General features: G+C 37.3%; 2 long non-coding RNA genes across 2 annotated transcripts in view; both read right to left on the bottom strand.

Annotated features, from left to right (window-relative positions):
• LOC309395537 overlaps nucleotides 1-25,561 on the bottom strand; it is a 448,057-nt gene that overhangs the window by 136,625 nt on the left and 285,871 nt on the right. The gene's annotated exons all lie outside the window — the stretch shown is intronic.
• The window catches only part of LOC309395538, a 28,177-nt gene continuing 24,526 nt past the window's right edge, over nucleotides 21,911-25,561 (bottom strand). The window contains exons 2-3 of the long non-coding RNA XR_014175925.1: nucleotides 22,624-22,722; nucleotides 21,911-22,519 (exon numbers count right to left, since the gene is read on the bottom strand). This is a non-coding gene — a long non-coding RNA (uncharacterized lncRNA). The remainder of the gene's footprint in view (nucleotides 22,520-22,623; nucleotides 22,723-25,561) is intronic.

Genomic DNA, 25,561 nt, shown 5'->3' on the forward strand with positions numbered 1-25,561 from the left:
ACATTATTTTTTAAAATAAAAAGTTGTTCTCAACTGACCTTGACTGATTCTGGAAAGTAAATAGAACTGCTCCTGGTTAATAACTAGAAAGGGACTACTGCAAATTCCTATATATATAGGAATTTAGCTCTCATCGGCTAGCCATACCCTTACTGGGATTTGAACCCAGGCTGTATATATCTTAGGCAGGAGTCTTAGCCACTAAGCCATGGGCTCTCTCCTTATCAGTTGAGCCAGGGAAATAGGTATGTATTTGTGTTACAACCCCTGGTATGACTAAATATGGGAGGAAGGTCACTACTCCCTCTTTCTGTCCTTCGGCTTATCACAGAAGACCATGCAGGCAGAAAACCATATTTTTATTTTTAATGTTGCCTTTTTATATTTGTGTTGTATTTGTACTGATAAATAAATAAAGGGAGACTAGTATAGATCTATTTCGAGCTAATTAGCTCTCATCAGCTAGCCATACCCTTACTGGGATTTGAACCCAGGCTGTATATATCTTAGGCAGGAGTCTTAGCCACTAAGCCACGGGCTCTCTCCTTATCAGTTGAGCCAGGGAAATAGGTATGTATTTGTGTTACAACCCCTGGTATGACTACATATACCTACATACTTGCTCCTGGAAGCACCAAGCCGGAAGCACCAGCCTGAAGATGATGAATGAGACTTCATCGAAACGTCGTGAAGATACTTCCAATTCTACGCGGGAGAAAACCCGAACAACCAAAGACGTACATACAAACACCCGCGAAAACCTCAGAAAACATATATATATATATATATATATATATATATATATGTGTGTGTGTGTGTGTGTGTGTGTGTGTGTGTGTGTGTGTATGTATGTATGTATGTGTTGTATTTGTACTGATAAATAAATAAAGGTGCAATTCTTTAATATATGTAGACTCCTTCCCTCCCCCCCCCTCCCTTCCTTGGAAGAAGGTTCACTGAATTCTGCTGGGCTCCCTTTTCAGTAAGTACCTATTAAACTCAATCCACCCACATAATGCTTAATGGTATTACATTTCCCATTCTGGAGTTGCCCATTTTGCTTTCTGACTGGCAAGTTTGTTGTATATGCTATATATAAATTGCGGCTTCACAGTTGTGTTATATAATGAAATTAGGTTTATTGGACTTCCAGAATTCTAACTCTCCTCAGTGGTAATGTAACTTTCACTCAGAATAGCCAATGTTCATTGTGTTGTATTTCTTTTCCCAAGGTTGTACATTATAGGAAATTTGAACTTGGCTGCATCTTTCTGACTTCTGCATATGTCAGCTTTAGTTACATATACTATAGCTATCACTGCCAAGTGATGCAATTTTAATCACTGTTTAAATGAGACAGAGAACAGAAACATTATTGAAGTATTCAGATAGATTATAATGTCATATAAATAAATCACTTGCAAATTTATATGGTAGAAATGCTTAATATATCCTGGTTTATAACAAAAAGATGTAAGCTAAGATATTTATTTTTTTAAAAAATGGAGTCTTGAATATAAGAATTGCACATATGATATTTTTATGTTAAAACATTTAAAACTAACTCAAAATGTTTCAAGAAATGCTGCCATATTATAACAATATAAAGGAACAAGCAAGGTTATTACGGATAATCCTTTCTTTGATGAAGTGGCACAAGGAAAATAAGTGTAACATTCTTGATTTTTTCACATTTATATTTTCTGAATGTTACCTTAATAATGTATTTACTCCAACTATTTTATTTCTTCTATTATAAAATGTGAATTAGTTCTAAATTTTAGGCCATAGTAATAGCTTTGAGATTTAAAAAAGTACCACACTTTCCTATACTGTTAATTTTTTTAGAAAAGCTATACTTTTCTTAAAGAATTGATATCACCATTTCAAGTTTTTGTTTATCAGTTGATTTCAATTTCTGGTCCCCCCCCCCAAATATCTTGGAGTAGTTAAGTAACACAATGATGTCACAGAGATCAGTTCATATTCCTTGAATCATTGTTATTACATGTGTTCATGTATCCTTTAAAATGACACAAGTGTTCTCAGATTTTTGAGGAGAGAAAGCTAGTCTAATTCATATTCACTGAAATAAATAAATTAAAAACCATATAAAAATAAATGATATTCCTAAAGGAGCATAATTATAATAAGGCATTTGTACTTGATTTAATCAAAATTTGGAATTTGTTAAGATAATAGTTTAAACTAACAGCTAACATTTAGAGCAGTTACCATTCCAATGTTTATAATCCAGTCCACATCAGCTTTGTATTTTCTGGATCAAATCCAACTCATATATTTTATGAAAGTAATTTTTCTCATGAGAAAGGAAAAATAATGCTGTACACTCTGCACTTATTTTCAGGGATACATATATCCCATTACCCAATGTAGAGAAATGGAAAAAAATGTAAATCTGTCAAAATAAAACAATAATAGAAATCCAGATCAGGTATTCATCACATTGCTGTTTTTAATCTCACACATAAATAATTACTTGTACCTTCATATAACAGGCACAGTACAATAATACACAACACCATGAAAAAGTCCTCATAAAAAGGCATTTGACAAGAATATAGTTTTGGGCTTAAGAGTAGTAGATCTATGGAAATCAGTAGGACATAATTTAGTCCTGGTTAATATGTATTGTTAATTTCAATAAGTCTGTTTCAAACCACTTATTTCAAAGGGTTCTTTCTTTCTTTCTTTCTTTCTTTCTTTCTTTCTTTGGTTATTTCACAGCTTAAACTTTGCTGAATAAAGTTGACTTTCATTCTGGTTGGAAATTTTGGGAACTGCAATTCCAATAGAACTTACGAGAAAGGGAAAATGCAAACTAAATCAAGGAAAACTGATAAAATGTTTATTTGGTTTTTATTAGGTGAGAACTTATTTTAACAGATTAACAGATTGGAAAGGACATTGTAGGTCATCTAATCCAAACCACAACACCTAGTCCAAGCAGGAGACCCTGGACCATTTCTGACAGATGGCAGTCCAGTCTCTTCTTGAAACCTTCCAGTGAGGAAGCTCCCACAACTTCTGGAGGCAAGCTGTTCCATGCTCTCACTGTCAGAAAAGTTCTCATTGTTTCCAGGTTGAATCTCTCCTTGGTCAGTTTCCATCCATTATTCCTTGTCTAGCCTTTAGGGACCTTGGAAAATAGTTTGACCCCTTCCTCTCTGTGGCAGCTCCTCAAATATTTAAGATGTAAGTGCTGAATTTCAACCATGAAATGATTTTGTTCTTCATTTTCCATGCAGGCACACAACTTACCACCATAAGATGGCAATATTTGAAGCGATTCATATTGGAATTGGTACAGAAATTATATAAAATGTATGGAATACAGAAGCAAGAATAACTGAAAAGAAACAAATCAAATCAACCAAATACATTCATCTCAATGTTTAGGTCACACAGTAGTTTGGACTTTGTTGCCTTATACGGTGTATACAATATAAAGCCAGCCACATATTGCTATTACAGAAACATCAGTGATATTTCTGTAAAAATATTAAATACTAGAGAATATTAAATATTGCAGAATAGGATATAAATCAATAGATGTTATATCTACAAAGTTCCAAAAATGCTCAGCTGGTGACCATAGAAACTAAAAATAAGCAAATAAGCAGTTTCTTAACATTTAAAAAAGCACTTTCTTAACATAAAACACTTTCCAACTATTCATGTCATTATCTCATGTGACTGGGCTTCAGCTCATTAAAAACAACTCCTTTTACTCAAAGAAATTTGTGAGAGTCCTTTTGCAAATAGATGAATGGATAAAATCAGCTAGTTTTAAAGGTGTATGGATAGTAGACTTTGGACAATAATTGGGAAGACACCTCTAGTTTTAAGAAACCTTTTTTTAAAAAAAACTCAGCATTGAAAAGACCAAAAGGTTTATGGTGGAGTTTTTATGTATTTTGTTCTGTAAAATGTTGGGAAACAGTGTCACTGATTTTCAGCAATTGCTGTGGTAGTGGTCTCTGGGAGCTTAGGATGCTCCATCCTTATTCAAAAATTGAACAGCACTCTAGTGTTTTGAATATCTTTTTTTATTCCTTGTTTGTTTGGTTTCTTGGCAGATAAAGTAATTTGAGTACTCATTATACTAAGTTGTCAGTTGGATCTTATTTTTTTATTACGAGCAAAACAAATAGGTCAAGAAGCATTGTCCTCACTTACTTCCCTACATCCCTACATCATTACAGGGCCAGCCTTACTGACTATCTAACAATATCAGATACCCAGTGAATGTGTTTCCTATGTTTGTCTCCAAATGAAATCTGTGTTTTCATTAAAGATGTTCCTGTAGCTCACAATAGAGGAAGCCATGGGTGAACAATCTTTTCAGCTCTGGTGAATGCATATAATGATGGGCTGGAAAGGGGTGGGGGGAGGTAGTCAACACATAGGGGCACATAGAAGCTCTAAAAGCATCTTTTGCAACCTCAGGGCTGCTGAAAATAGGAGAATTGGGAATGTTGTTAGGGAAGGAAGTTTAAAGCCATCAACATCTTCTTCTCTTGTATGTCTTTCATGGTTTGAGAAGGACAGCTGTTGTTGATTTTTCTCAAAACCATGAACCATAGTCAAAATCTCTAAATTGTATTCTGACAGGGCTCAAAAGCTACTTAATCATCTATCTATCTATCTATCTATCTATCTATCTACCTACCTACCTACCTACCTACCTACCTACCTATCTATCTAACTAGCTGTGTGTGTGTCTGTGTGTTCCAGCATAACTCTGGAACGCCTCGAGAAATTTCAACCAAACTTGGTACACAAATGACTTACTCTCTGGAGAAAAATACTGTGGGGGGTAAGGCACCCCTAACACCCCTGGGGGGGGAGTGTTGTTGTTCTGTTAAGATACAGCCTGTTGTGCATTAAAATGGCTTCAATTGTGCAGCGCAGTAGAGTTGCCATGGTAACGGCTTCACAGTACTCCACAAGGGGGCTCCCTCTGGTAAGGGGGAAACTCCAACATTAGAAATTATGTTTGGTCTGGACATTTCCCCCTATAAATAAATACCCAGGCAGCGTCGGGTTATCAGCTAGTCTTATAATAAAAAATTGAAATTTCTTAAGGACTCTTCCTGTCATGTAGCACCATCTTAGCTCAAATTACAATATATTATACACATAGTATGTGAATGAAGCCTGACATTTAAAAAGTAATAATCACAGCTTTCAACATTAATAATATAGGAAGGGTAAAATGTTCATTTATAAAAGACCGTGAGCTGGCCACCTTAGAGAATGCAATAGCATGGACTGACAATAAACAGATATACACAAAGAAAGGGGGGGGGGTGTTGTTAATACTTTAAATGTGTAAAATGCTTTTCTAAAATAAGAAAAAGGAATGCAAATGGTTCTTTTTATGTGCATTTAGAGAAGGGCTCTATTATCTATTACATCTGCAATATTGCAATGCTCAGCTTAAGCATTTTTGAACTTGATTTTCTGAGAAAATAAGCATGGTGGCTGCTATCGTATTCATGCATATTTCAGATTATGTCCGGCTGAATTATGATGTGACTTTCATTCAAATGAATTTGCCTAGGGTTAGGGTACACTTTTAACTGAAAATAAGTCTCACTGAAGTATTTCAAAATAGAAAATAAGGGAATACATGTTGTGCTGTGTCTGTTTTATTCAGGAAACAATAAATATTCTGTTGTAAAATGAATTATGCAATAAGGGAAAAAAATGAAGAGTCAATGAAATCACTTCCCATACAAGAATTTTAAAAGAAACAGCTACTCTACAGCTAAAGTAAACTGACAGCTCAGACATTAAAGTTACCAGTATTAGAAACCTCATATTGATCCTGTGTGATTAAAAACAAACAAACAATTTTGCTCTTATACATAATACATTACACTTACAGCAGTCTGCAAAATTTGATAAGTGTTTAGTAAAATATAAAGTAAATGTATTTATAAAATGTACTTAAAATGGAGTGATGCTGAAGTCTTATGTGAAACTAGGAATGAATAAATCATGTGAGGCAGGTGGTTTGATAATCTGCTCTTAATTCTAATGATTTATTTCCAATATCCTGGATTTCTTAAAGAAATGTAAGTAATGCTGGGCTTATTTCTGAAATAAGAGAATGACTAAGCATGGTTATTTACATAATGCAATTGGTTTAGTGTAATTAATTCAAAATAAAAGCATTATAGTTATTTTAATATAAAAGTAAAAGCAAAAACTCTTTTTTGCCCTTTGGCGTAAAGAAATATATAACTTGTAAACAGCAAAATATTCCCAAAAGTTTCTAAGAAGATCTTCAAATTAAATTTTAGCCCAATTAATACACAATAAACATAACAGAAAGCTAGGATAAAAAAACCCATTAATGATTATAATTAATTAATAATCTTACCCAATATCAAATAAGCAAAGCAGTTAGCAGGAGAAATCTCCGTTTAAATGTATTTTAGAATTTATAAAAAAAATTAACAAATATTTTGCAATGGAAACGTTGAAAGTTTGCCACATCCTTACTGCTCTTCTCTAAGTAACCACATGCTAGTTACACCCATTGGCCAGATCCCTTACTGGCTTACTGCTGACATTTCACGCTGATTGAAACAAGTGCCAATAATAACAGCATAATTCTAAGGGAGAACACAGGAGGAAGTACTTCACATTAGATACACATGGAGTATTGTTACAATAATGATATTGGGAAACATTATGAGATCATGAATCTACATTTCTTTGAAATTAATGAGGATGAAGTTTGTCCTATGTGTAGGAGCTCCACTGACTTTATTTATACTTACTATGCAATCCTAAATTATCACTTTTGCCTTTGTATTTCTCTATATAAAAATAAGTATATGCATGTTACAACTATATACGTGTATTTGTACGTGCACACGAGTGTGTGTTCATGAATTTATTCCACTGCTTTATTCAAAATAATTCAACTTTCAACATTCATTTCAGAATTAATTTAGGGATTATATTTATTTCCCATTATCTTTGCTTACGCTTTTCATGAGTTTTGCCACTTTTGATTTTCCTATCTTTGCAATTCAGCAGACAGAGATCCAAATCCAACACAATCTATATTGGGAAATTCAGAATTCGGGGAATTGAACTGTGATGAAATAGAGGCAATAATTCAAAAAGTTTACTTGAAATTTACTTGATAGAAAGATTCCTGATTCCCACTCTAGTCATGTGGAGAAAGAGGTGACTGACCTCCATGATTGATTTTCCAAGTCTCAACAGCACATTGTCCCTTGCTGGATTTAAATCAGCAATGCCTAGGCCATAGGAAGAGAGGTAATGGTATATGGCAGTTATGGCAAACCGTTTCAGCACAGAGTGCCTAAACTGGAGCGCATGCACATGCCAGAGCCCCAGAAACTCAAAGACCAACTAGCCAGTGTGCATCCACATGCTGGCAGTGAAGCTCTGGGGGGGGGGGAAGGAAAAATGGATGGGGGCCTGGGGAGGAAGTCATTTCCTCTCCCCGACATCTGGATAAAGCTATGCTAAAGTCCAGTCGTTTCACTGATTACAGGTTTGAAAAGGCAATGTGGCTCCGCCTGCAATCAAACTACTCTTGGGGAGGGAGAGCATGAGTGAGCCAGGGCCCTTCCCTCCAGCCTTTGCCCAAAGCCCTGCACAGCACCAGGAGGATGAAGTTTGAATTCCTCCCCTCATCTGACCCACACGTACCTTTTCCATTTGCTTCAGAGAGGGCTTCAACGCTGCTCTTGCCTCGGGTCCTCTGAAGAAGCCCTACCCTCGCTTTCTTCTCTTTCAGAAGCGTCTTGCAAATGGGGGCAGGGCAGGGGACCGTACCGGTACTGGGGTGTGGCCATGCCACCGTGGAACGGGTACGCAAAAGTATGGCAAATTTCTGGCACCGGTATGCCCGCAGTGGTGTGCATGCATGGAAACCACAAGAACAGCTGGTGATGGCGTGTGCCCAGAGAGAGGGCTCTGTATGCCACTCTGGTATGTGTGCTATAGATTCACCATCATGGGTATATGGCATGAACTTGGGGGACCAGGCAATGAGATGAAACCTAGAGAACAGTCAAATAAAAGGCATCCTAGCTGGCAACAGTAATGTCAACAGGACAAGAGACTAAGAACGCTCTCCTGTTTGGGAGCTGTAAAGGTTGGTTGGAGATAATAACTTTTAGTCTTGCAAGATTCTGTTAAACCTTACTGATCTGGTCATGTTTCCTTTCTGGTCTACTTTGTAAGGTTGACGTCTCGAAGCGTTCCATGGACCTTCGGTGTTTAGTCATGCTGGCCATTTGACCATGGAGATGTCTTTGGACAGTGCTGGCTCTTCGGCTTTGAAATGGAGATGAGCACCCCCCTTAGAGTCAGAAATGACTAGCACATTATGTGCGAGAGGGAACCTTTACAGTTATATTAAAGACAAAGAATTATATATACTGCATGATTTACTTTCTTGTTCTATTTCCAAATGTATTTAAGAGTGTTTTCTTTTCTTTAAGCAAGCTTGTCATTCTCTTACATAATTGTTTGGTGTCATTACACTGAAACTTAGGAGAAAGACATTTACTATCACCACAAAACAAAACAAACACAGTTTTATGAGTTTAATGACAGGTCAGGTCAGGAATTGCTCCCCAATATTACACACTTTTCAGCTCACCGATGACTTAATCCAAAGCCTTTTCTTATCTTGAAAGTTGCATCGTGGCGATGATTAATTGATGTGAATGATGGAATCATTCTGCACTGGAAATTATTTTTTTCCATCTTTCCAGTAATAGTACGTAGCACAAACACGGATGTATCCTGTCCAAAACGAAATGCAAGTTGACTGTCAAAACATTCTTTCAATGTTTTGAAAGACTAGTAGTTAAGATTCCCCAATATCCCTGTTCATACTATTTCCCAAGAGCCTTATATCCACACAGTCTATAACAGTATAAACGAGAAGTTTACCATTCTTCTTTTTTAGAGGCGAATCATAGATTTGCCGGCATTTTTTATTCCTCCTGCTTGGAGGTACTTTACGTTCAGGATTTTTGCAGGATACTCTTCTGTGCCTTGCCATGTTGCTTGATCTTTCAAGATTTTAGGAGCAGAGACATGATTACCTGACCTCTCTAGTCAACCTGCCTACTCAGGTGTTTTGAGAGTTTCTGAAGCATGAGTATCTCAGGTCCCTCTTTTATAAAATCTATAATAGTATGACACTATTACTGTGGTCCTTTGTTTGAGGCAACATGACCATATATAGCAACTGCCAGCTATTTGGTGGGGGGGGGGGGGGCATTTTCTTTCAACAAAATGAAATATCTTAAAATTTACAGACTAGATCACTGACAACTTTTAAAACCAACACTTAGAAATGGTCTTTCAGAGCTAAAGGATAAGCTAGAAGTTCAATCTTCTCTACACATTTGTGTTAGAAATAAGACCCACCAATTTCAATGAAATTTGCTATCAAGTGACTTATAATCATAAAGAATGGTAGTTTCTACTTTTATTTATCCAGACTTTTTTCTATTTTTTTTAACAAGGAGAGTAGTGGTTATTTAAATAAAAACAAGCTATATCAATGCCTAAGTTGTCCAAATGAGAAACAACTGCTCCCTTTTTTAGTTTTACTACATTAGCAGCTTTTACTCCTACTCTAAAGTCATGGTGAACTTTAAAACCTGAAATGCAGGAAATGTAGTTGTTCAACCTAAACTTCGCAAATTTGAGCTTTATTTATGTTTAGTTTAGTTCTCTTTAGTTATGCTTGATATAACATAAACTTGAACCAGCTTTTTCTGAAATATTACTCTTGACTCATATTCAATTTTTATTTATCATTTTCCAATGTATAAAAACAAATTACAGCAAGGTTTAAAACTACACACAGTAAAACAACATACAGAAAGCAATTCTTCAGGTGTCTATAGACGTAAACTGTAAATTTAAATAATTTTGAAAATTTTTCAGTAGAACAAGTAAGCTTTAGAAATGCTAACTGTCCATATCCACATTAAGAAAATAGAAGATGAACAGCCCATATTCTTGGAATGGATGAAATTTTTGGGAAAAATAATTAGATTTCGGGTCCTTTATCTTATTATTCAGAAGGGAAGGAAAAGGTGGGGGAAGCATTTGCCTGCAGGTTTTTAATTAACATTATCTCAACCTGTTAATTTTTCATGTGAATAGGAATCAAACTGTCATCCAGAGATCTTCCAAATAAATTTCAACTTTTAATTGGAAGAAAACAACAGAATTTTGCCTAAAAGAAGTACCGAAGTCTTACTAACATATTAGAGGATCCAATAATAACTTTTATTTATTTCAATTATGAGACTCTCCTTGAATATGTTCGGAATAACAGTTGTAAGGGACAGCGGAGGTCATCTAGTCTAACCCCCTGCTCAAGCAGGAGACCTTATGCCAGGGGTGTCAAACTTGCATCATCAGAGTGGCATCATGTAACATATTGGGACTTTCCCCCCTTTGCTAAACCGGGCATGAGTGTGGCCACCACATCATACATTCAGTCCATGGGCTGCAAGGTTGACAGTCCTGCCCTCTACCATTCCAGACAACTGACTGTCCAGTCTCTTCTTAAAAGCTTCCAGTGATTGAGTACTCACTACTTCTGAAGGCAAGCTGTTCCACTTGTTTATTGTTTTCACTGTTAGGAAATTTCCCCTTAATTCCAGGTTGCTTCTCTTCTTGATTAATTTCCATCCATTGTTCCTTGCCTTGCTTCTGGTGCTTTGGAAAATAAGTTGATCCCCTCTTCTTTGTGGCAGCCTCTCAAATATTGGAACACTGCTATCATGCTACTCCTAGTCCTTTTCACTAGATATACCAGATTCCTGCAACTGTTCTTCATATGTTTTACCATCTAATCTCTGTTGCTCTTTTCTGCACTCTTTCCAGAGTCTCAACATCTTTCTTATAATAAGGTGGACAAAACTGGATGCAATTTTCTAAGTGTGATCTTACTAAGGCTTTATAAAGTAGTACTGGTACTAGTACATCATGATTTTGATTCTATCCTTCTGTTAAGGTAAAGTTTCCCTCGCACATATGTGCTAATTGTTCCTGATTCTAGAGGGCGGTGCTCATCTCTGTTTCAAAGCCAAAGAGCCAGCGCTATCCGAAGACGTCTCCGTGGTCATGTGGCTGGCATGACTTAATGCCAAAGGCACATGGAACGCTGTTACCTTCCCACCAAAGATGGTCCCTATTTTTCTACTGGCATTTTACATGCTTTCGAACTGTTCGGTTGGCAGAAGCTGGGACAAATAACGGGAGCTCACTCCATTATGTGGCGCTAGGGATTAGAATTGCCGAACTTCCAACCTTTCTGATCGACAATCTCAGCATCTTAACCACTGAGCTACCACATCTCAAACATCCTTCTGTTAATGCAGCCTTAAATTGCATTTGGGTTTTCAGCTGCTGCTGCACACTGCTGGCTCAAATTTAAGAGATTGTCCGGTAGGATTCCAAGATCCCTCTCACAGGTACTGCTAAAGAGCCAGGTTTCACCTAATATATACCTGCACAATTTCCTTCTTGGCTACTTTTCTCTAAATTGAATTTTATTTTGTTAGATAAGGCCCGGTTTTCATGTCTGTCGAGATCCATCTGGATCTTGAGCCTGTCTTCGGGGATGTTGTCTATTCCTGCCAGTTTACTATCACCTGCCAATTTACTGAGTTTCCCTTCTATTCCCTCATCTTAATCATTTATGTAGATATTGAAGAGTACTGGGCCTAAAACAGAATCATGGGGTACCCCACTGTTTACCTCCCTCCATGTTGGCATAGTTCCATTGAGGACTGCACCTTGCGTGTGGTTTGTCAGGCAGTTATATATCCATCCATCTGGTGGTGATGCTGTATATCCCACATTTTCTTTTAGCTTTAAATAAGTTGTGGTCTACTTTGTAAAATGCCTTACTGAAGTCCAAGTATGTTATGTCCACTAAATTTCACTGGTCCATTAATTTAGTGGACTATTTGAGTATATTGCTCTAAAATATTCATTTTAACCACATTTTCCCCATGCACTCATGGGAGATTTCAATCATCCATTTATATTAATATTGACTTAACAATTGAAATTATTAAATAAAAATACATTTCTCTAGGAATCATTCCATGTATTTAAAAGAAATCATATAATAAACACCTTTATTTTAAAAATTGCCCTAGGTACCTTATTTCATATTCAATTTGAAAATAAGTTCATATATATATGTATGTGTGTGTGTATATATATATATATATATATATATGTTTTCGTAGATTTTCGTAGATTTTCACGGGTGTAGGTATGCTGGTTTTGTTGTATTCGGGTCTTTTCCCGTCTCAACCTTACAACCTTATATATATATTCAAATCCCAGTAAGGGTATGGCTAGCTGATGAGAGCTAAATAGCTTGAAATAGATCTATACTAGTCTCCCTTTATTTATCAGCACAAATACAACACACACACACACACACACACATATATATATTTAGGCATACCAGGGGTTGTAACACAAATACATACATACATACATACATACATACATACATACATACATACATCATATATATATATATATATATATATATATATATATATATATATATATATATATATATATATATATAATTTTACAATGAGTATTGCTGTCATATTACTTCCATTCTATGTACTCTTAGAATTCTAATAGTTTTCAAGTAATGTTTCAAATTGATCAATATAATATTGCAATTAATTTCCCCAGGTTATTCCTTACTTGAGTCATATTATAACTTCCTTTTTTTTCTATTCTGAAAAAGCATTATTAAAATCCCACTGAATTAAATTTTTGAACCAGCTTCATGCAAACTAGCACACTCTTAACTTGTTCATAATTTGTATGTCATAAAGATATTTTGCCATGATTTGCAAAATATTTTGCCTATAGTATTTCCATAATCTTTGATGAACATAGGCTAGTTAAGGCTTGTATTATCACTCCATGTTTATAAATTTAATAAATTGAATTGAATTGACTCCATGTGAATTATTGGTGATCATAACCTTTTTTTCTATCTTTCAAATATTTGGAGTTTAACGCCCATCATATTTAGACATATGTACCTAGGTTGAGGGCAATAGCTGTCCCAGGCAAAGCAATAGTATCATTTGGAGTAAAGCTCTCCTCATCACACATTTTATAATTCCTAAAATGCAGCAGTTCCCATTCCAATGCCTTTTCTTCTACTATTATAGCTTTAAAGAGCCATGGTGGCATAGTGGTTAGAATGCAGTACTGCAGGCTACTTCTGCCGACTGCTGGTTGCCAGCAGTTGGGCAGTTTGAGTCCCACAGGCTGAATATTGACTCAGCCTTTCATCCTTCTGAGGTCGGTAAAATGAGGACCCAGATTGTTGTGGGGCAATATGCTGACTTTGTAAACCACTTAAGAGAGGGCTGTAAAGCATTATGAAGCAGTATATAAGTCTAAGTGCCATTGCTTAGTGCTATCAGAGCTCTATGTGTGGCAAAGAAAAGCAGAGAATTAAGCCACTTGCTCCCCATGAGATTCCACATGTTCTAAAAAAGCAAACAATCATTTGTGTCTCTCTAAAAGAATTTGGATCTAATGTACCCCCAAATTGTCATATTTGTCCTACTTCAAACTATGATCAGAGTTTTTCCCCAACAGTATATTTTACAGAGACATGAAAAGGAGTCCAAGTGATGCTCAAAAGGTTTATTGTCCAGCATGAATGGTTGCAGAAACTTGGTGGATCAGATATCACAATCCTGGTCTCCCGACATGTTGTTTGGGGGGATTGAAGTTGTCCTATTTCAGGAGCTGAAGATGGCTAGGCTGAGAAGGAGGTCCTCCGGTAATGAGACTGGCGTACACCTTTATTAAATAATCAGAAAGGTTGGCACAAACATAATGTATGAACAAATGTAAATAGTGAAAAAGAATCATCATTTTACAACTTGTAAAAGTAATGCACAAAAGCTGCTGTATCTTTAAACTCGGCACATGAAGGCTCTTAAACTTGCCATTCATTGAAAAGAGTGGGAATTAAGTCGTAAGAAATATATTTCATTAATTTCAAAGTAAAATAATAGGTCTAGTACTGCCCAATCACCTTTTCACGATAAAGAGTTTCCTGTATGATTATTCAATAATTGTACATTTGAATGTATTTAGATAATAAATTGTCCTGGAGAATTGAAACTAAAAAGGAAGCAGCACAATGCTTTCCTTCTGGGTAAGAATTTCTCTCATTCTTTTCTCATTCGACATTTCTTAATCTTCCTTTCAAAAGTCTTAGTTATTTTTTTAAAACCTGTCTTATGCATCCTCCTTTGTCTTCTACCAGTTCTCCTCCTTTGTTTTAATCGCCTACTGCGATACAGCCTTCTGTTTCTGCTGCTCTGGCGCATGTACCGCGACATAGTTTACAATTTTCAGCCCAAGATAAGCTGGATATTCAGTGGCTCATCCTCAGATGGTGGTGTTATTCTGACTACGGAAATACACAAACAAATCACAAGAAGACTTTTGTGTCAATTCGGCCAGTCTTTACAAAACATGAATTGAGATACATTATTATTCTTAAGATTATTGCTATGTAATAAGAAATATTATAAGTAGTTTTTGTACTCTTTTTTTTTAAGCATTACTTTCTTCCTGTGTTGTTATTACAATAACTACTATGTTGCTGGGAGATGATTTGATCAATTTTCTTCGCTTTATTTTCCAGCAAAGAAATGTAGGCAACAGCTTTGAAACAACACAGATTTGCAGGTGATCTGATCATCCACTCATCCATCCGGAAACAAAACTTCAGCTATTTTTTAAAATGTCTTTTTAAACAGGCATTTAAAAAGCCTTACCTGCTACTAGTTTTCTGCCCCAATCATTGCTGAACTGTTTTGTTAATAACTAAATAGCAGTATATAACTGCTACATTGATGACATCATAAAGATACATTGTGACATAATTCATGCCAGTACCATGAAGTATAACTTGTCTTTTCTTTAAAAAAATGCTTTTTTCCCCATTCTGCTTGATGAATTATATCATTCTAATTTAGTTATTTTCACATTTCAGCACTGCATCGTTGTTTCAAGAATGATCACCATCTCGCTGAACTAAAAGCTGAACTTTATTAGAAGCCACGATAGCCATATTTCCCTCCTTATTAAATATTGCAGTGCTTTTGGCTGTAATTTGCAAACTTTATTTGTTAGGATTCCCACCTTGAGTGCATTGCATTAGTAAACATACAAACTTAGCAAAGCATGAGTAATAAGGGTTACCAGAGCCTCCTGATTTTTGTTTTTGAAAGACCACAACTGCTACACAACTCAAAGCTGGGCAAAGTTTCTCAGTCACATCCTCTACTTGCCTGCCCAACAATTGTGGATCTACTCTCAGGATAGTATCATCTATCTAAGCTACAGGCAAAGACCTTTTGGGAATTGAGGATTTATCAACAAACACTACTTCCATACATCTCACAAGAGACTGATCAAGATCTCCACTGCTGCTTCTCCTGTGCCCAGAAGAGATGTAAAGCTAGATATCATAAGCATACTGATAATATTTCACTTTAAAAGAGGGTGAATTATTTGTGATTTCAAGTGGATTTTGAAAAAGACAGTGAAGATGAAGGCATCCTACACTGATATGCCAAGAGATCCAACTTCTTCTCCCCAGAAATGCCCACTGTGGCCACTACTCAGAAAGGAATGGCATCTACATAAAACAATGTCCACAACTGCCAACTCTGACACTTGGCTCAAAACAATATCAGTACTGATGTTATCAAATGCCACTGAGATTATAAAAAAGATAAGAAGAACCACAGTTCCCATGTATATCTCACTGCTGGTCAACTACAAGAACAATCAATGTCATTTCTGTCCCATTTGCAAGAATTGATTCACTATTTTGCAAAAACACTCAAGAGATCCAGAAAAATGAGCAGAACTATTATTATTATTTACTTCTAGATCCAATAACTGACCCATGGCAATTGGCCTAGTTTCCATCCAATAATTCTCATTGATTAAGGTGTTGACTTGTACGTACTGGATGTCTATATCTGTATAAATTGGCATCAAGTAAAATGATTTGAGCCAGGAATGGCCACTATTTTCTTTGATTGCTCCTGGTGTACTGGTATACAGTCTGTAGCTTCAGTTTTGTGTGTATCCCTTAAAGCCTTACTTAAGTGTTATTCTCCATATTTTCTGTTATTCTACCTCAGAAATTGAAACTCTGAGTTCTAATGTTTTTTCTATTATACAACACTCCATCATTTTGTCTTTTGGCTGCTTGTGGTTCCTAGCAATTTGAAAAGCCCATTGAAAACAATTTAACAAATGCACCTACTGGGATTTAACTCATGAGTGAAAATCCAATAAGGTTGCATAATGCTGGGGATACAATTGCACAGTGAAGAATAAGACACTCCCTCAATTCCTTCGTAACTCATATGCCCAGTACAAATATGCAAACACCTTTTTTCAGTCATTACCCTGTAGCATTAGATCAGTGTTTCTCAAACTTGACAACTTGAAGATGTCCGGACTTCAACTCCCAGAATTCCCCAGCCAGCATTCGCTGGCTGGGGAATTCTGGGAGTTGAAGTCCGGACATCTTCAAGTTGCCAAGTTTGAGAAACACTGCATTAGATAGTGTTTTATAACAAATTTTGGTAAAATAGCTCTAGATGAATTTGTAAGAATAAAATAAAGCAAACAAATTAATAGCATAAATGCAAGCATGAAAAATAAAATATTTAAAACTAAAATTATAACTATAAAATTGTGAATAAACTACTCAGTGAATCAACTACAAATGAATATAGTACTATAATATAATAAGCAATTTAGCAATAAAATACTTTTACTATTAAAATACTTGAGTTGACCCTGTTAATCCATTGATCAGTTCATTGCAGTTACATGCTAGAAAGAATATTTAATATCCATATAGATGATACAATAAAAGTATATTATAGCCAACAATCTAAATATTTACCTTCTGCATCTAACAGCAAGATCTTGCAGGCTACCATACAAAAGATTTGCTGTGGTCATGTGATTTTATCCTTTTTATGTGCAAATTGTTATTCTATACAAGGATCCTCTGGAGCTATGAGAATTTTGTTTTCAGGAGGGACTTTGAATATCCTAGGCAGGTGATAGTCGGAGGTAGGACCACTTTGTCCCACGTGGATTGTCTTTTCTTAGATGTAGAGGAGTTTACATTACAGTATTGTCAGCGTTCCATATATCATGCAGAATTAAATCAGAGTCCAAGGCAGAGCTATCCTTAAAGTTCCAATTTAATAAGAGAGACATGTTGGCACAAACTGTGGAATCCCAAATATAAAAGCTTCCTGGGATTCCACCCAGTTGAAAGTTCATGATCTTATCCCCACACCCATAAATCCATCACATGGTCCAATCTTCTTCGGCCACACTGGCATCTCCACCCAGCTGGTTCCGGTCAGGTGCAGAGGTGCGGAGACAAAAGATGACCTTGGGCTTCTAGAAAGGGATGACAACAACACATTCTACAATTCTACTCCTTTCTATTCCCCCTCCCAATTACTACACTAATGAAACAACATAGAAAAATAATAGAGTGTGTGGCAGGCCAAATATCCTAAAAGGAATATAACTGCAGGCCTGACAGGTATTACATGAAGGGTTAAAGGAGGTTTAAATGAGTACTGTGTGGGACTTTGGAAGAGTAAGTTCATCAGATAACAGACTACTTGGGGGCTATACAGTCAACTTCCTGCTCCTGTCTCGATAAAAAAACCCTGCTCCAGCCTTCCTACATACTCATGTCTATACATCTGTGTCAACATGTCTCTTGCACAGGCCCGTCCATTCCCAACAGCACCATAGGAGAAAGCCCAGATTGCAACAGTTCATACTCTGTTCTCTATTTCCACATCACCACAGCGTTAGTTAATGTCTCTAGGACAAAACTTGTTTGAGGAATTTGACCCTTAGCTAGAATTACATTCAGCCTGGCCAGCGTTGTATTTGCTACATCATAATCCAGGCTTTCCTCAGAAATTTGATCTTGAGAATTCTCAAGTTATTGTACTTCCTAGTCCTAATTCCCATCTGTAGAGAAGGTAATTAGAGGGTTGGCTATAATGAGCAATAATAGCAGGTGGAACGTATTACAGTCCACTTCATTAGAAGACACAGAATAGAGGCAATGCTTCTTTGTGCCTTGTGAGTAGCATACAAAAGGTGAGATTTCTGATTTCCAGTTAAATGGAGAAACATCCTAAGATAATTAGAATGGGCCACTAACTCAAACATCGGACCACTAATGAGCCAATTTAGATTTTTAGATCTTGAAAAACAATCTTTATTTTATTGAAATGTAATTGTGATACTGATGCTGAAGAGGGGTAATGACCCAGTGGTCCTGTTTAGTTCTATTGGAGTCTGATAGATTCATTGCATAATCTGCATATGTTAGCACCATTGCTAAACCTGTCTGATGGGAAAAATTCTATTTCATCAAATAAGTGACTATATATGTACAATGGGATGTGGTGGCTCAGTGGCTAAGACGCTGAGCTTGTCAATCAGAAAGGTCAGCAGTTCAGGGGTTTGAATCCCTAGCGCAGCTTCTGCCAACCTTGCAGTTCAAAAGCATGTAAAAATGCAAGTAGAAAAATAGGAACCATCTTTGGTGGGAAGCAGAGATCGGTTGCTAATTTCTTTTACTATCAGTTCCGGCACGCTCCCGCATGCGCTCGTGCACATGCGCAGAAGCATCTGGATGGGTGGGTGGAGCCTTCCACCACTGCTACTACTGGTTTGGCTGATCTGGGCTGAACTGGCAGCAACCCACTTCTGGTGGGAAGGTAACAGCATTCTGTGCGCCTTCAACGTTTAGTCATGCTGGCCACATGACCACAGAGACATCTTTGGACAGCGCTGACTCTTCGGCTTTGAAATGGAGATGAGCACCGCCCCCTAGGGTTGGGAATGACTAGCCATATGTGTGAGGGGAACCTTTACCTTTACCTTTTATGTACAAATGTAATAATAGCTGTGCAACTATTCAGTTTTGTTGAATCCTCTTTTCATAGAGAATGAACCAGAGAAACTGTCCTGCAGTATCACCTTAAGCTTATACACCTCTTATACATATCAGGAAACAGTATGGGTCAAATGAAGCTTCTTTGACCTTTTTCCGTAATTTGTTCCTAGATATATTATTAAAACCGGCTTATAAATGCAACATACATGGCAGATTTTGACTTTGCTGTATACAATTATACTTACTAGAGATGGGGTAAATGATGAAACACATAATATGACACCATGATATAAATTCTGCTTTTTATGTGTCTGAATGAGAAATTGATATAATGAACATTTAAGTGTGTTAATAAAAACATGGGTTCCTTCAGTTACTTCCAGTTATACATTTCCCTAGTAAACAACTCAGCTAAACCCTATTGTACTTCTACCATCTGTAAAAACCTGTTTGATCCTTTGAATATGAGGAATTATGGCTACATAGGTCAATAATGAGAATAAACTGGAACTCACCAATCCAAACTAATCTTAATCAATTATGGCAAGTCTAACTCAAGCTGGCTTTCTAGATTTCAGCTGATGAATTAATTTGCTGGTTTCTAGATTAAGACCCTTGGCCAGCGTGGGAGAGGTTCCTCACATTTAAGCTTAAAATCAAAATGCTATACCTTATTTATATACATTTCACCAAAGAATTACATTTAGCAGGTAACATGTTAAATCCTGGAAATAGTTTTAAGTAGTAATTTGATATTGATGTAGCAAACAATGGAAATAATGGTGTAGACTGGCAGGTGTCAGTTGGTTTTTTTAATAGCATGCAACCTCCTCAAGGAAGAGGAAAAAATTATAGGGCTGACTTGCAAGAGTTTGCAGAACACTGCATGCCAAAAATAGGTTTAGTGAAAGAGTTCCCAAAAAATGAATATTTTGAAAAAAAAATCCTCACAGACTTAAAGCTATTGTAGACTTTAATTCTGGCCAATTCACTGAATTTGTGATAAATCATCAAGATATGGGGAAAAAAAGACTTTTGGAGGATGTTGATTTGACTCCATATTGGTGTGCAAAGCTGAAGTTACTCTGCAGAGACTTCAAATTATATAGAAAACAAAACTGAAGCCGTCACAGCAATTTAACTGACATGGGAGAGTTGAGTAACAAAACAGGAGTGGGAACTTTTCCAAGTCTGAGCCTGTAAATCTGAGGTCTAACTGCTCAAAATAGAGTTTCCTTCATTAGAAGGAGGTACTCCAATTGGAAAGGGCCACAATGCACTTTTGGACAACTTCAAACACATCTCTTCATGTAACAAAAAGGTTCTCAAAAGTTATTTGGATTGAATTATTCATGTTGGCAGGTACTGTATATTGAAAACCCAACAAAGCCTACCTCCTCACTTTTTAAAATATGTTTTGGAAACACTATGTAAAAAATCCCCCATCACAAGCTCTTGCAGGACCCGAAGAATGAATAATTCCGTCATCCTCAGTCCACATGAAAAAGGACACACTTACATCTATTTGATTGTTTAAGAACAAAAAAAAAAGCAACTCTCTGCCCCCTCCTCCACAGGAAAAATTCTGAGCGGTATTGCTAAAAGAGTAATTGAAAAGTCACCAAGTTATCATTTCTCTGTTGCGTTTAAAATCTTTTTGTGAGGCTGTGACGATACAGAAAAAGCATGTCAATTTTGCAAGCAAACACTTTTTCCAATAGTTCCCCGGCTTAGCTTAAGACTGCTGAGGCAATCTGGAGTAAAAGGCAGGAGGTGATGCATTTAAACAATACCTATGGACCAGTGGTGGGTTTTTAATTTTTTGGATTCCAGTTTGTTTGTTCTCATGCACGCGCGACACTCCATGCATAGGAGCGTCCAGGTGGGTGGGCAGAGCCTCCTGTCACCGCTACTACCGGTTCGCCCAATCTGAACCTCTGCTACGGGCAGGTTCCAGGAACAGGACACTAATGATTGCCAGAGGAGAAGGAAGAAAATAGCAGAAACCCTCTACAAAAAATGCAAAGGAAATAAATTGCTTAATTCTCTTCCCATCCAAGAGGTGGTTACTAAATCCAAACTAAGCTAAACCAAATTAAGCAATTAAGACAGCTGGTCCCCTGCAGCAGAGATGGGGGAAACAGAAGACTTATTGGTTTACCCCAGATTAAATTGATTGGGGGGGGGGGCTGCATTAAGAGTAAGACCATTTGGCAGGGATCTGCAGAGCCCAAATAATCCAGATAAATCACAACAGCATTTTATGCTGAAATCAGCAGATGGGTGTGCATTTCTTTAGTCATCTTTCCTTCCCTCTGCACTCCTCACACCCGTAGAAACTTCACCTATACCTCCTAAAGCTAAAAACCAAACCCAGGTGTGAAAGAATGAGGCAAGAGTCCTCATCAATGGGAAGAAACTGATCTTGCAAACAGGTCCACCCACAAATGTTACAGAGTTTCAGCATTGTTCAACTGGAAAAAAAAACAGCATTTTTGTAAGTCTGGAGGCATTGTCGTTAAGAGAAACAAATCACCTGAATGTATGTGAGGTTGGAGAACACGGGAGTTTTGGAACTGATACCAGAGCATTTCCTTAGTTACAGAGGTAGTTATCTTTCATTTCTGTCCAAGCAGAGTCTGGACACGTTTGGATTCTTACGCTGAAAAAAATGGCTCGATTCAATGAACTGAATTATTTATTCTAATTCTCTGATTTTATTACCTTGAAGGGAGAAAAATTTGATATCAATATAAAACAAATGGCCGTTTTTTTAAAAAAATTGAGAAGCACCTTCTTATATCCGGAAGACAATTTTTTTATTTGGACTTTTTTGGCGGCAGCCTGTAGAAGAAGTGGTAAGCTTGCCAGAAAAATCAAATGGTAGGGTGTAAACATGTAGGAACAAGGTCACTATGCTACTTTTAAAAGTAATTGAGGTCCTTACATCAAGATACTGTCTGATTCTCCCCCCCCCTGAATATGAAAATGAAAGTTAGAAGTTACTATTCTTTATTTCTTTCCTTGTCTCTTTTAGTAAATTCCATTCTCCTTTTCTATTCTATTCAGTGAAGGTACAGTATTTCAGATACAAATTAGGGCTATCAGTTGTTTGGCCAAGATAAAAAAAATTCATAGTCAATCCCTTTGTCTCATATCTGGTCACATTTAAGCCACAGAAGTTGCCATATCAAAGAGATGAGGTCATAATCGCTAAACCCTTTAAATAAAAGTGCAGGAGGCAGGAGAGCTTCAGAAACCCAATCACCATCTTGCAGAACCAGCTGCACTGGCTTCGTTGAAAGACATGCTCCTCCTCTTGATCCTTGACTAGCTTAGAACATCCCCAGAACCCCAGGAAAATGTCACGATGTAGCTGCAGAAATCCTAATCGCAGCAGGCGAAGAAGAAAACGGGGTTCTGGAGGATCAAGGAAAAGACAGATGGGAAGAAGAAGAGGTAAGGGCTTTTTTTTTTAATGAAATGCACAAAGCAATGAAAAACAGCAAATAATCATGTATTACTTTTTGTTGAAACCATCTATTTTCTTGATGGGTAAGAAAATTGGAATTTGAATGCAGATGTTCTCTCTCAAGGTGAGCTCATCTCAAGTCCTTGGAAACCTGAAAGAAATAAATTGCCATTGTCTTTTTCTAGGATATTTTCAATTACCCAGTCTGTTCTACAGTCCTAGGATTAATTGGGGGGTTCCTTGGTCAAAGTGCTAATATTTAAAGTGCTAACTGTTTCCTTCCCCCCAAGATTATTCAAGGTCAGTTGGCTCTTGCCACTTGCTTTTATCCAGGCATTTAGATATTAGAAGCTAAACACTAATCTTAGATTTCAGTTTAACATTTTTTTTAGATTTTATTGCTTATTGCATTAAATCAGGGGTGTCCAAACTTGGCAACTTTAAAACTTGTGGACTTCAACTCCCAGAATTCCACAGCCAGCTCTGCTGGCTGGGGAATTCTAGGAGTTGAAGTCCACAAGTCTTAAAGTTGCCAAGTTTGGACACCCCTGCATTAAATAGTTCAACATGTGTGCAAGAGAGAGAAAAACCTTTAATTTTGGGGGGGATTTTTGTTTCCACAGTCTCTGTAGCCCATACAGTTTACTACTACAGGAAGATCAAATAAGCTTTGCCTGCCTCCCATTCTATGCAACAAGTTTTGGACATTTCGGTCATCACCAACCAACAAGATGATTTCTGAATGAACCAGAGTTTCAGCAAAGCACATGGTTTGACATTTCCGTTGTTGCTTCCCCAAAGAGGAGCATTCTGTCAATAAACCTGAAGCCGCAATGTCTTTTCTGAATTGTCAATTCCTATTGAAATTTATTTGTGTGTGTGTGGATGTGAGAGAGAGAGAGAGAATCTTTTGGGAACAGGTTTTTGAAATTTTGCAACAATGTTAGAATGATGGAATCATGGAGTTTGAGGACCTTTCCACATAACAGGATCACCTAAAGCATCTCTGACCAATTACCACTTGTGGCTTGCAGACCTCTTAGTGAAAGAGAACCCATCACATTTTGTGGCAACCTCTTCCACTGACTGAAAGCTTATACAGCCAAAAATCCCTCCTGACATCTAAACCGATGAGTCAATTTCCCATTCTAGTAGAAACTGAAGTGAAATTAACTAGGACTGTTTGGGTGCGGTCATTCAGGCAGCTATGAATTCCATCTAAAAGTAGGATTTTCTCTCTAAATTATTCAGCATAGGCAGTTCATTATATTGAAATAGAAATAATACCTGGCAGGCTTATATGATTAATATATATTTGCTTCCAACAAATTGACAGCACTTCACTTCTAAAACAATTGACATCCTAGTATTTATACAGTTTGCACTTTATGGGACATGCACTCTAGAATCAAATGTTTCAGGTCTATCTGTCACTAATCCATTATGAGTTCATTGAAGGTTCTGAGTCCCCATTGAGACAGGAAATAAGAGTGTAATAAATGAGGCCATATTGAATTAAATGTTCACAGAGCAGCCAGTTAAAGCTCACAGCACTTTGTCCCTCATAGAAACTTGGCAATTTTAATATAGATTTGATTTAGTTTAATTTAATACCGATTTAATTTAATACCCCAGGGCTGTGTGCTCTCTCCATTACTCCTTTCTCTCTATATCCATGATGGTGAACTTATGGCACACATGCCAGAGGTGGCACTCAGAGCCCTCTCTGTGGGCATGTGCACCATTGCCAGCTGCTCTTCTGGTTTCTAGATGGTCTTTGCGAGCTCAGGAGCGCCTGAAAATGGCCCGAAAAATGGTCAAAACCAACCTGAAAACAGCCCGAAAAATGGCCTGAAAATGGCCCAAAATGCCCACAAAACAGACATGCACGTGCTGGCCAGCTGGTCTTAAGGTTACCGGTACTCCGGCACACACACATTCATGCACATGCACACACGTCCCAGTTTGGGCACTCAGTGCTGAAAAGGTTCACCACCACTGCTCTATACCAATGACTGCGCCTTTAAGGATCCTTGTGTTAAAGTAATGAAGTTTGCAGATGATACAACAGTCATTGGTCACTTTGCTCTTTTTCCTTTTCCTTATCCTGTGTATGGGAGTTAACCAAGTCTTCTGCAAGAACTTTAGTGGGGGCCCAATATTGTACTTGAAGAAAAATAGCTAAATCTTTCTTTCAATGTCTCTACATCATGTTGGATGGCAATTAATTGTTCAAATATTGAAACCACCGTTTGCGCTGTGAGGAGGCATTGCTTTGCCATAAACTCAGTTGAATTTTCCCAAGATAAACTCTCCGTACGCTGAATTATCTGGTTGTTGGTCGCCTTTTTTTGCCTTTAGCTCAGCCTCCATATAGGAAGTTATTGGGCTAGTTGTTTGTGAGAAGAGCTGGCTTTCAGTTTGTTCTCCCCCCCCCCCCCCAGATCGGGAAAGTCTAGTAAATGCTGTTTTGCCACATCTTTTTGCTGGTCCTGTTCTAATCTCTCCAGATTGTTGGGGATGGGGGGGTGTTAGTTTTACTTACAGATCTCTTGCCAACAAAGCGCTCCTCAATTATTGGCTGTTTTGCCGTCTTCACTGGGGGGGGGGGGGGAAATCCTGGGCTGGTGCCATGGCATTTCTTTCTTTTTCCCATGCTTTTTTAATTCTCGGCAGCAACAAAAGTTTCTGTTTGTATTATGTTCAATGCTGTTATCTCTACCAAAAATGTTAATTGAATAAAAAAGGATCCAATGGGAGTACTAAAAATTGATAAAATAAAATAAAACCGGGAGGCACTACTGCAAACACGCTCCAGCTGTACCAGCTGCAGCTCCGCCCCCACAGTCATTGGTCTCATTTAAGACAGTAATGAGCCTGCCTAAAGACAGGAGGTTAAACAATTGGTCCTGTGGTGCAGACTTAACAATCTGGAACTGAACACTTACAACTGTAGAGATGAAAATAGATTTTAGGAGAAGTCCTCCTAT

Source organism: Natrix helvetica, assembly GCF_964273705.1.
Source record: "Natrix helvetica genome assembly, chromosome: 7".
NCBI classification, from domain to species: Eukaryota; Metazoa; Chordata; class Lepidosauria; order Squamata; family Natricidae; genus Natrix; species Natrix helvetica.